This window comes from Mustela nivalis (assembly GCF_964662115.1).
Source record: "Mustela nivalis genome assembly, chromosome: 12".
In the NCBI taxonomy this organism is placed as follows: domain Eukaryota; kingdom Metazoa; phylum Chordata; class Mammalia; order Carnivora; family Mustelidae; genus Mustela; species Mustela nivalis.
This window is the reverse complement of record NC_139031.1, coordinates 47,946,738-47,956,691: the sequence shown is the minus strand read 5'-3', so window position 1 is coordinate 47,956,691 and position 9,954 is coordinate 47,946,738. Positions and strand designations below refer to the sequence as shown.

At 42.2% G+C, this 9,954-nt stretch overlaps 1 long non-coding RNA gene across 1 annotated transcript in view; it reads right to left on the bottom strand.

Annotated features, from left to right (window-relative positions):
* Positions 1–2,827: 2,827 nt before the first annotated feature.
* The window catches only part of LOC309845371, a 195,141-nt gene continuing 188,014 nt past the window's right edge, over positions 2,828–9,954 (bottom strand). The window contains exon 4 of the long non-coding RNA XR_014301251.1: positions 2,828–3,268. This is a non-coding gene — a long non-coding RNA (uncharacterized lncRNA). The remainder of the gene's footprint in view (positions 3,269–9,954) is intronic.

The following is a 9,954-nucleotide window of genomic DNA, read 5'->3' as shown; positions in this document are numbered from 1 at the left end:
CCTCAACTTCTCTGCTTTCACCGAAAAGAGGAATTTGCAAAATTAGAGAAGGTAAAACTCCCAAACTGGCTGACTTTCCACTTATCAGCTCTTGCAGGGGAAAAAAAAGAGAGAGAGAGAGAGAAGTCCTGGATCCTTGTGTGATTTGAAGATGATCTGTGTGTTTCATTTACTCACACCATCCCTGGCCTGAGAAACAGATCATAACTGAGTGTAGATTATCTATTGTTGTTATTCCGTGGTTCCTAAATTCACAAGTAACTTTTTTTATGGCTACAGAGTGAGGGTGTGTGTCCGTGTGGGTATAGGTCTTCCTACCAAGAAACTTATTTGGGAAATTGATTTTTGATCTGTTGTTAAAGCCATAATTGGAGGAGATGGTTTCTGAGGCTACCTCGATAGTATGTCAGTAGGAACTAGTTAGCATTGTTTTTAACAGAGCGAAAGAAAGGTTTTTCTGTTAATACTATTCATTCAAACGTTTTTCGAGTCCCTGTGGTGGGTCTGACACCACAAAGCACTGTTAGGGGACAGAAACGAATAAGGTATTACTTTTGCCTTCACAAGACTTGCAACCTAAAAGAAAAGGGAAATCTGTAAACTACGAACGTTCACACAAGGAAGAATACAAGTCAGGTATTCAAGACCCAGGGATGTCTATAGGAGATCTGTGTCACCGCACAGCAGTGCAATGACTTCTAAATAAAACAAAATGAAGGTTCCTCCATTTCCTCTGAAACATGGCTACATCAGAGACAAAGACCCCAGGGGATGCTGAGAATAATGTCCCAAAGCAGCCTTTCCAGGGCTGGCACAGAGGAAGGGGAGGGGAGAACTATTTATTTTGAAAACTTCATCATCAGCCCAATTCTTTGTGCCTCCTAGGACTGCTGCCATGGTTTTCTGTCTGAAAACAGGTCCTATCAGGAACAAGCTTACATCCCTCCTCTCATCCCAAGAACCTTGTCCTCCTTCTTCCCTGCTCGGCTTCCCCCTGACCCTCCCGGTGCTCTCAACGGTTTGCAGAATCCTTCCCCTTCAATCTCCTTATACAACGCTACCTTCCCTTTTTTTGAACTCCAAGCTCTTCTAGGCAGGAACTGAGCCTGTGTGACAGAGAGCAGACTCCCCCCCCCCCAATAAATGTTGTATCAAGGAGGAAAGAAAGGAAGAGAAAGAAGAGCAGACAACCTCTCTTCTTGATTCTGTGAGTTTACTAACCTGAGAGGAATTTGGGACAGGCCACCAGCAGGACATGGCAGCTTGGACAGCAGAGAAGGTCCCCCTTTGGGCTTCCCTCCTAGAAGTAGCCAGGAGCAGTGACTCTCAACCGAAGCTTTCACCCGCAGCGCATGTGACAGTTGATTTTCACAGGAGTGACAGATGGCTGGGGACCTAGTCAACTCACCCAGAATCCCCAGAGTGTTGACTTTCAAGTTACTTTTCTCTCCTGGTGTGCAAGTGATTAAAAGTGGAGTGATGGAAAGAGATGATATTGAATCCACTCTCACTTATGGGGGGAAAGGCCAGTTGCTTGCAAATTTTGCTCTTTTATTGTTAGTAATGGATTTCTTGAGACGACCCTTTTGTAGACCGCCCCCACCCCGACACCACCAGCGGCGCCCTTCCCAGCACACTTCCCACCGGATCTTACCTGCCCACCCCACCCCCCCCGCCACCTCCCCGCCCAGGTCAGATGCAGAAGACAGAACCCAAAGCAGCAGAACTCTTCCCTCACCCAGTATCCAAATGGTACCCAGCTTTCTTCTTTTAACTCCTAAAATACCGATAAACCTGTCAACCTTTTGTTGACAGGTTTATTGATGATACCTGTTTAACGAGAAGATCACCCACACTAGACCTGTTCATCTTATTGAAAAATAAGACACACAAAACCCTTTATTTCCAGTATGCTCAGGTTTTGGCTGCTTGATTCGTAAACCATCAGGTCCTTTAATAATTCTGGGGAAATGAACTGGCTCCTTGCCCTTCAGCGGTGATGTGGAGATGCTCATGTTACAGTCTGATTTTCCCTTCCTTCTAGGCCACGGGCGCCCTTACCCTTACACCACACCGTGGTGGTCATAAGCTAGATAGGGTTGCCAGATTCAGCATGTAGAAGTACACAATTCCCGACTAAATTCAACTTTCAGTTAAGCAGCAAATATTTTTTTAGTATGTCTTATGCACATTTGGGACATACGCATACTAAAAATTATTTGTTGTGTATCTGAAATTTGAATTGACCTAAGCATTTGTATTTTATCGGGCAATCTTATCACCAGAGACCATTCCTTGGGATTCACCAAACACTTTTATATCTACCATTTCTTCTGAGCAAAGGGATTGGAGGTAATATATTAACGGTAGCAGCTCACACACTGGGCAGTCTATCAAAGGAGACGGATGTGGGACTTCCTAGCATCTCAGAAATCCCATAAGGGCACAGGTCCAATTTGCCTGTGAGAAAGGAGACCAGCCATAGTGATAAGGGAGAAGGGAGGCAGTGGGCAGGAAGGTAACAGATCTAAGAGGGGGCAAAGCCTCTTCCGGGGACCACGACACACCAGGCTACCCAGATTGTCACACCAGGAAGAGCCAACTCCGTTCAATCCTGCTCCTTCTTCCCGAGTCTCCAGGAAAGTGGAGAACATGACAGAGCTTGGGAAACTCTAATATTCAGACAGAAGAACTCAACTGATTTTCCGCTTTCTTCCCTTTACCTCTTGGGCCAGGACTTTGACACAAGTTCTCATAAAGGCTTGGCAAGTTTCTATACATGAGAAGTGGTTATAGGTACCTTGATAAGCTCAAAGAAACAGTTAAATCTGAGTGTGGATCATTTAATCATAGTATCTGGAATATGTAAACATGGCACATATTATCTCCAACCCCCCTTTTTCTGTGGCCTCAAAATTTGATCCAAGTCTGGGAGTTAAAAAGTCCCATTTTGTGTAATCAGGTTCTGGTTGAACATGATTGCTGAATTATTTTAAATTGAAGACACATGTCTGGAGGCTGAGCTGTATGTATTACTTCAGGATGGGCGTCCATTAGGTCTTATCCGCAGGGGCTATCTTCAACTTTTGCCACATTCAATGCATTCTTTATACATCAGTATTTGCAAAACGGTGAATCATATATAAGGGAAAATTGGAGGGAATATGGTACTCGTTAAAGGGTGATTTTTTGAAATTATCTTGAATGAATTATTCAGACCCACTTCCAGTCTCCCCTGCTAAGGGTCCCAGTGCTGGCTGGAAATTTTCTGGAGGGAAAGAAAAAAAGAATATTTTAAAGACAACAACAACGCATACATAAACAAAAGCCTGCGGTTGTGCAAGACCCTTTCGCAAGGCTACATCTCTGAACACTTTACAACTAAATCAACATTTACTTTAACTCCTTGTCAGCCCCCAACACTTGAAGTGTCTTAATTGCAGACCTAAATTGTTGCCGTGGCCATGGGCTTTTTCCCTTTGAATGCATGTGTCCCTGAACTGAGACTTTGGTCAGACTTCACTTCACAAGGGCAGACAGTTGATTTTGTAAATTGTTGCATCATGTCAAGGGCTCCTGAAGGACTTGCAGGTCGCTGGCTCTCCAGGAGGAGCCTTGGGGCTGAGGGAAAGGCAAAGGCTCAATCAGTCCCGCGGTCAGACCGGACCAAACACCCCTCCCTCCCCACCGCCAAGGGACATCGTCCATACGAAGAGCTGGGGCATCTGGTGCACGGTTGTTGGTTCTCACTGCTTTAGTGCCATATAATTCCCACACCGCAGAATTTACTCGTTCAGAGTATACAGCTCAATGATGAGCAAATTTAGAGTTGCACAACCTCGGCCACAACCTAATTTTACAACAATCCCATCATCCCAAAAGAAACCTTGTGTCCATTTGCAGCCATTCCTCGTTCCCACCTCCAGCCTTTAGCAGTCACTAAGCCACTTTCTATTTCTACAGATTCACCTTTTCTGTTTGTTTCATATAAATGGAACCATATAATATGTGGGTCTTTTTGTGGGTTTTCTTGGGGAGGGGTCTGGCTTCTCTCACTTGCTGTAACTTTTGGAGGCTCATCCATACTGTAGTATGTATCAGCACTTTGTTTTTGTTTTTTTATTTTATTTTTAAAGATTTTATTTATTTATTTGACAGAGAGAGATTGCAAGTAGGCAGAGAGGCAGGCAGAGCGAGAGAGAGAGAGAAACAGGCTCTCCACTGAGCGGAGAGCCCGATGTGGGACTCGATCCCAGGCCCCTGAGATCATGACCTGAGCCGAAGGCAGCAGCTTAACCCACTGAGCCACCCAGGTGCCCCAGCACTTTGTTTTTATTGCTGGAAAATATTCCGTCGTACAGCTACCCCACCTCTCTGTTCAACCAGTCGCCATGACATGTCTGTCATAAATCGGCAGACATTTGTTTGGATTGTTTCTACATTTAGGCCACTATGAAAAATGCAACTGTGAATGTCCATGTACAAATGAGCATTTTAAAATGAATTTGGAAAACATAAAATAAAATGAATGTGAATGTTAGTGTCATCCGTAGTAAATCGGGATTTGCTTTGGATTCATTTAAGGTTAAGTTACCCAGGCTTTTGTTCAAGCCACCTTTTCGAACATTCCAGAATAAAGTAGGCTCCCAAGTACTTTAAGAAATTGTTATCAAGAGTGAGAACCTTAGTAAAGCCAGGACATGAAGCAGTTAAGAGAAAGGAAAAAAATCTGGAACTTTGGAGACTAAAAGCTACCCTGAGAGCAGTCTCCACTCCTTCCTTCTCAACTCCAGGCATCACCTGGAGTTTAAAGAGCTCAGACCCACACATGCCGGTCGCATAACCCTTCCTTCTGGCAGCCTCGATGCACGCAGCCTGATTTCTGAAAGTCCTGCTGACTTAAATAACGTGGAGGCTACTCAGGGAGAAGTGAAGTTGGAAGTGGCAGGGAGGTGAACAGGTCATAACACGGGAACAGAGTTGTCAGGCTTTGTTTATTTTCCTGCCTTCTAAGGCTTCAGCGACTGATAGGAGACACTGGCAATTCTGTCATCGAGGAATGAGCGTTGCACACGGTGGGGAAGCAGCTCTGTGGAAAAGTGCCCTTGCACGTTGCCCCCCAATCACCCATGTAGAGCTGTGAAAGACCCACGTCATGAGAAATCCCTTTCCAGGAATCATCATAGAAAGCAGGCATATAAAAAGCCAAATGGTTTCTAGAATGTGCTACTGATCAAAGTCAAGTCCAGCATTCTGTCCTGGCATGTCACTAACTTTCTCTGTGGCCTTGACCAGGTCACTAACCTCACTGGGCACTAGTTTTCTCACTGTAGAACAAACCAGTTGACATCCTGATTCTTGCCTATGGTTTTTGTTTTGTTTTTTGTTTTTTCTCCATTCAATATTCTGCTTCTCTGGTGACTTTGAAAACTTCTACTTTTGAAACCCACATTTAAAAAGTTAAACCAGTATTATCCTGTTAGCAATCAGCTTACTGATGTCAAGAGACACGATCTGGAACGCCAACTGGTGAATAATTAGCATTTGGAACACAATTTTTTTTGAATGCCACACAGCGTCCCAGTGGCACTCCAACACTATTTGCAGATAGGAAAATTGTTGTTGATTTTTCAACATATTCTCTTGCAAGTCGTTTAGCTTCTTTTGTGTCAGAGTTGGGAATTAAACCAACATTTTAGGGCTTCCAGACCTTTATTGTATCAATTAATCCGTATTGCCTGGGAGCAAAGAAAATAATCATTCAAGGGCCTGTGTAAAATAATCCACCATAAAACAAAAACAAAAACAAAAAGCCTCTGACGCACTGGACAAAAAAAGCCATTTTTTCCCCCTTGTTTTTGTTTTCCAGTTTAGGTTCTTATTGGAATGGTGAGATCTTACTGGAGAAAGGGGTTGGAGGGGGTTACGTTTCCACAATAGGTGGTAAGGCTCTGTTCTCCCAAGAAGAAAGAATATTCCCTGCTGGAAAGAATGCCAGCCAATCTTTTACCCCTTCTTCCTTAGTTGCCTGTGGTCTGTCTGTCACCCAGGAAACAACGTGACATCTCCTACCCAGGCTCTCAGACACACAGCCAGCTGTTTAAGGTTGACACTGCTTTCACTGGGACTTTCAAGTCCATCTCCCAGTGGGAGTAGCACTCTATGGGGCTTACAGAGTCTCCTGTCCTTTCAACTGCTCCATACAGAGCTTTCCAGAGCCCTGGCACTCTGACTTTTCTTCAAAGCCAGTGACCAGCCCCATAGTGAAAGAAATCTGGGGACAGATGGTATGAAATTGAAATCACATCATCACTAGCCTCTCCCAACTGCTGGCCTGTTACTTTGGCGGAGCTCCACAAAGCTCCGTGGCACTCATGCTGATCTGATGGAGGCCTGCGTCTTGAATGTGGACGCCTGAGCATCAGGGCTGGTAGAGAGGGGGCCCAATAAAGAGGAAATTGCATTAATGTCGTGTGGTCCCTCCACGGCACTCGGAACCACATGTGCATTTGAAGAAGTCCACACGCCACCAGACAAATGAGGTCTCTTTTCACTTACAGACCCATCTGTTGTTGAAGAACAACCCCGTAGCAGGGAGAAGCCATTCTCTGTTAGAAAGGGAGCCCCGTCCTTGAGATAAAGACAGCTGTAAAGATTTGTTTTGGTTTGCTTTTTCCGATTTTTGTCTTTGAATTCAGTGGAAAGGTCATCTGGTGAGGTCCTCTGAAGCAAGTCCACAGCATGGTGGGGAGACCCCGACTTTCTCTTTGGATGTGCTCTGGATGAATTAGCCAGTCATCAGTGGAGGGGAACAAAGCAAGAGCAGGAGGCAAGTTCCCGGTGCACCCTGGAGGAATGGTGTAGGCTTCACAGAGAAGCCTACAGGGTGCTGGTCCCACTCTCCCAAATGCCAAACTGTCATCCGTACCCCCAACAGGGCTTGGAAGCAATCAGGATGATTTGGTCACTGGCAACTCCTAGCCCGATGATATTAGTTTATTTTTATGGTGAAGAATTACACTTCCTCTTTCTTAAATAGCGCAAAACAGTATGAATATTGCATAAGTCTATCAACATAAAAGTATTTTAAATGGCGTAGTACATCTCTTCATGTTCTTACTCAAAAAAGCAAATGTAATTATTAAGAGATTAATATCTTTTTCTATCCCAGTGTCCTTCCAAAAGGTGGGAGAAAAGCAGGGAGAAAAGTTTGAGGTTTGATGGTTTGTGTTTAAAAAATCCCTGCCTCTCCACCTATTACTTGAATGATTAAAAATGAGTCTGAACTTCAGTATTCTTATCTATACCAATCAGCATAATGATGATGGTGGTGGTGGTGGTGGTGGCAACTTTAAATGATTATTATGAAAATGAAATGCTTCTTAAATTGTAGAGCTCTGATTGCAAGTTATTATTATCTGTAAGAGGATAGAAAACCCAATAAATTCACCGAAGCATCTGGAAAATGTCTGTCTTTGGTTTGGGCTGGTCATTAGCATGAGATGCAGAGAAAAACTGAAAATACTGAGATGAGCAGGGAGCTGGTTTGAACAACTTCCTTGCCTGCATTCTCCTTACGATCACCTTTCCAGGACATCCTCGAGCATACTTCTCTGTGCTTCATAAACAGGGAGATAGTCCTGTCAAAGAATTCAAAATCACGTCAGAGAAAATCCCCCTGCCGTCTCTCATCTCTTCCAACACTCTTTCCTGGAAGACCAGACACATTTTCCTGGCAAGATATTCATTATTCAGATGTTGCTTTGCAATTTCCTTCAATTTCTGCTCTCCTGCAGGTTAAACTATATGCCTTTCTTTCAGGATATAGGGAAAACTTTGAAGAATGAGAAATTGGAATCAATTGTGGATAACGTTCTGGAATAGCACCAGCCTAAATAGACGTTGACAATATCGTCTTCATCACGGTCGATTGTAAAGGATTCTCACCACTCACTCAGGTTATTGTAAAGAAAAAAAAAATTACTGGAGTCCTGAGTTTCTAAATTAATAAAGCCCCTTACCAACAGCACACTCTTCCTCTGATAACTTATTCCTGACACAGATCCATTGTATGAACATCTATTGGTCACATGCTTACATGGATCACAGTACTGCACATCTACCCACGGGGTCCAAATTACCCGCACCTCTGTCGGGCGGGGGTACCCGGAGGTTTTCTCTGGTTACTTTACCGGGAGAAGGTGGGAAAGACGGGGCAGGAAACAAGCTGTGTGATACTCAACAGAAACACGCCCTGAGTTTGGACAAAAGGAATCTGAGCTGGCATGTTATTTAAATAACTATATCTTTTTAAGATTGCACACTGCCAGAAACCCGTATGAAAGGCACAGTCTTTGGATTGAGTTGGGCCTCATATGGATAAAGTAATGAGATGCTCTTAAAAATTTTCATTTTCATCTGGATGTTATAGAGACAAACAGTTGCTTTTGCAATCCTGCTAGCAAAGCATTCTGAAGCTTTTCCGGAGGGGGATGGTCGGGGATGCTTCTGAAATGTTGATAAAGATCCCTTGTCTAGATAAAAACAAATATAAAACTTTGCCCGACAACTACAGGCATTTCGTCGACTGCCTTGATTTCAGAGTACAAATACCCGAAGTACTTCTTTTTCTCCTGAATTTATTCCCTTCTTAGCTACTTTTCACATGAATTATGGACATGTTAACCATGGAATATCTCCTGACCAAAAAAAAAAAAAAAAAAAAAGCCATATGTTATAAAGAGTCTATGATATTCTTTATATGAGCAATAGTATTGATAATTAGTATGGTCATATGTGATAAATAGTAACTTTTGTTTCCAAAGCTTTTTTAGCCCCAAATACACATCACCCCTGTGTTGCCTTTTAAATATTATCAGTTCCATACAAAAGAAATCTATTTTCTGGAAAGGATTCCCCGATTCTTTGCTTTCCAGAAAGGATCTATATCTTTGTGTCTTTCTATCTGTTCGTTTCTCGGTCATGACTGTAACAAACTCTTTCAGAGAGAAGAAACAGGTAAAATCAGCTGGGGAGGATAATCCCGGTTAGAAAATCCCACATAAAGAGAAGAGCTAAAGCATAAAGTAGTTCTTTTCTGTAGCAAATGACTCCAGACTAAATCTCTTCCATAAGAAACAAATTTTCCATGCAAATGAAACCTGGGTTTTATTTTTAAAGTGCAGTGTTCTGTTATTTTTGAATAATGATAGAAGATGTAATATGCCAGCATTTCTTCCCATTTTTTTGAGAATTAAGATATATGAAACTCTTTTATAATGTATGTCAAAAGCACATAAAATTCTTTAACATTTTATCAAAGGTTTTCACTTAAATGAATCAACTTTTTGAAAGATGTTATATTATTCTGGAGTGAATAGTTGCATAAAATCATACTCTTCTTTGTTAACAATTTTAAAAAGTATTTTTTAGTATCTCACAGCCAATTTAAACATTGAGAATTAATTTCAAGCAACCAAAAATTATAAAAAGGCATATGTTGGTTTTCATTTTCATCAATTAAATTATGGTATTGAAAATACCTGGGTCAAGGGATTTCCTCATGCTACAAAGCCTCCTGTGTTATTTACCGAAGAACCAAAAAAGAAAAAATAATTACATTTGGGCAGATTATATAGGCGAGAATGTTGTTTAATTGTACTTTAAATGGAGTCTCCAAGGTGGCTGCTTTATATAAGAAAGGAGGCCACAAACATAAATTTTATAAGTGGACTGTTCTGCGTTTGTAGAGGGAATGTTTCCCTTTCAGAATTACAGATACATAAAAACCATGCGTCTCTGCTGGTGAAAGACCAGTAAACGTCGATGTGTTCTGTAAAAATTTAAATGCTGGAGGCCAATACTCACAAAATTTAATGATCTTTCTGCTAATAAAAGCCAACTTCTTGAAAAAAAAAAAACTAAGGAAAAGAAACAAAACGTATACATTCTAAG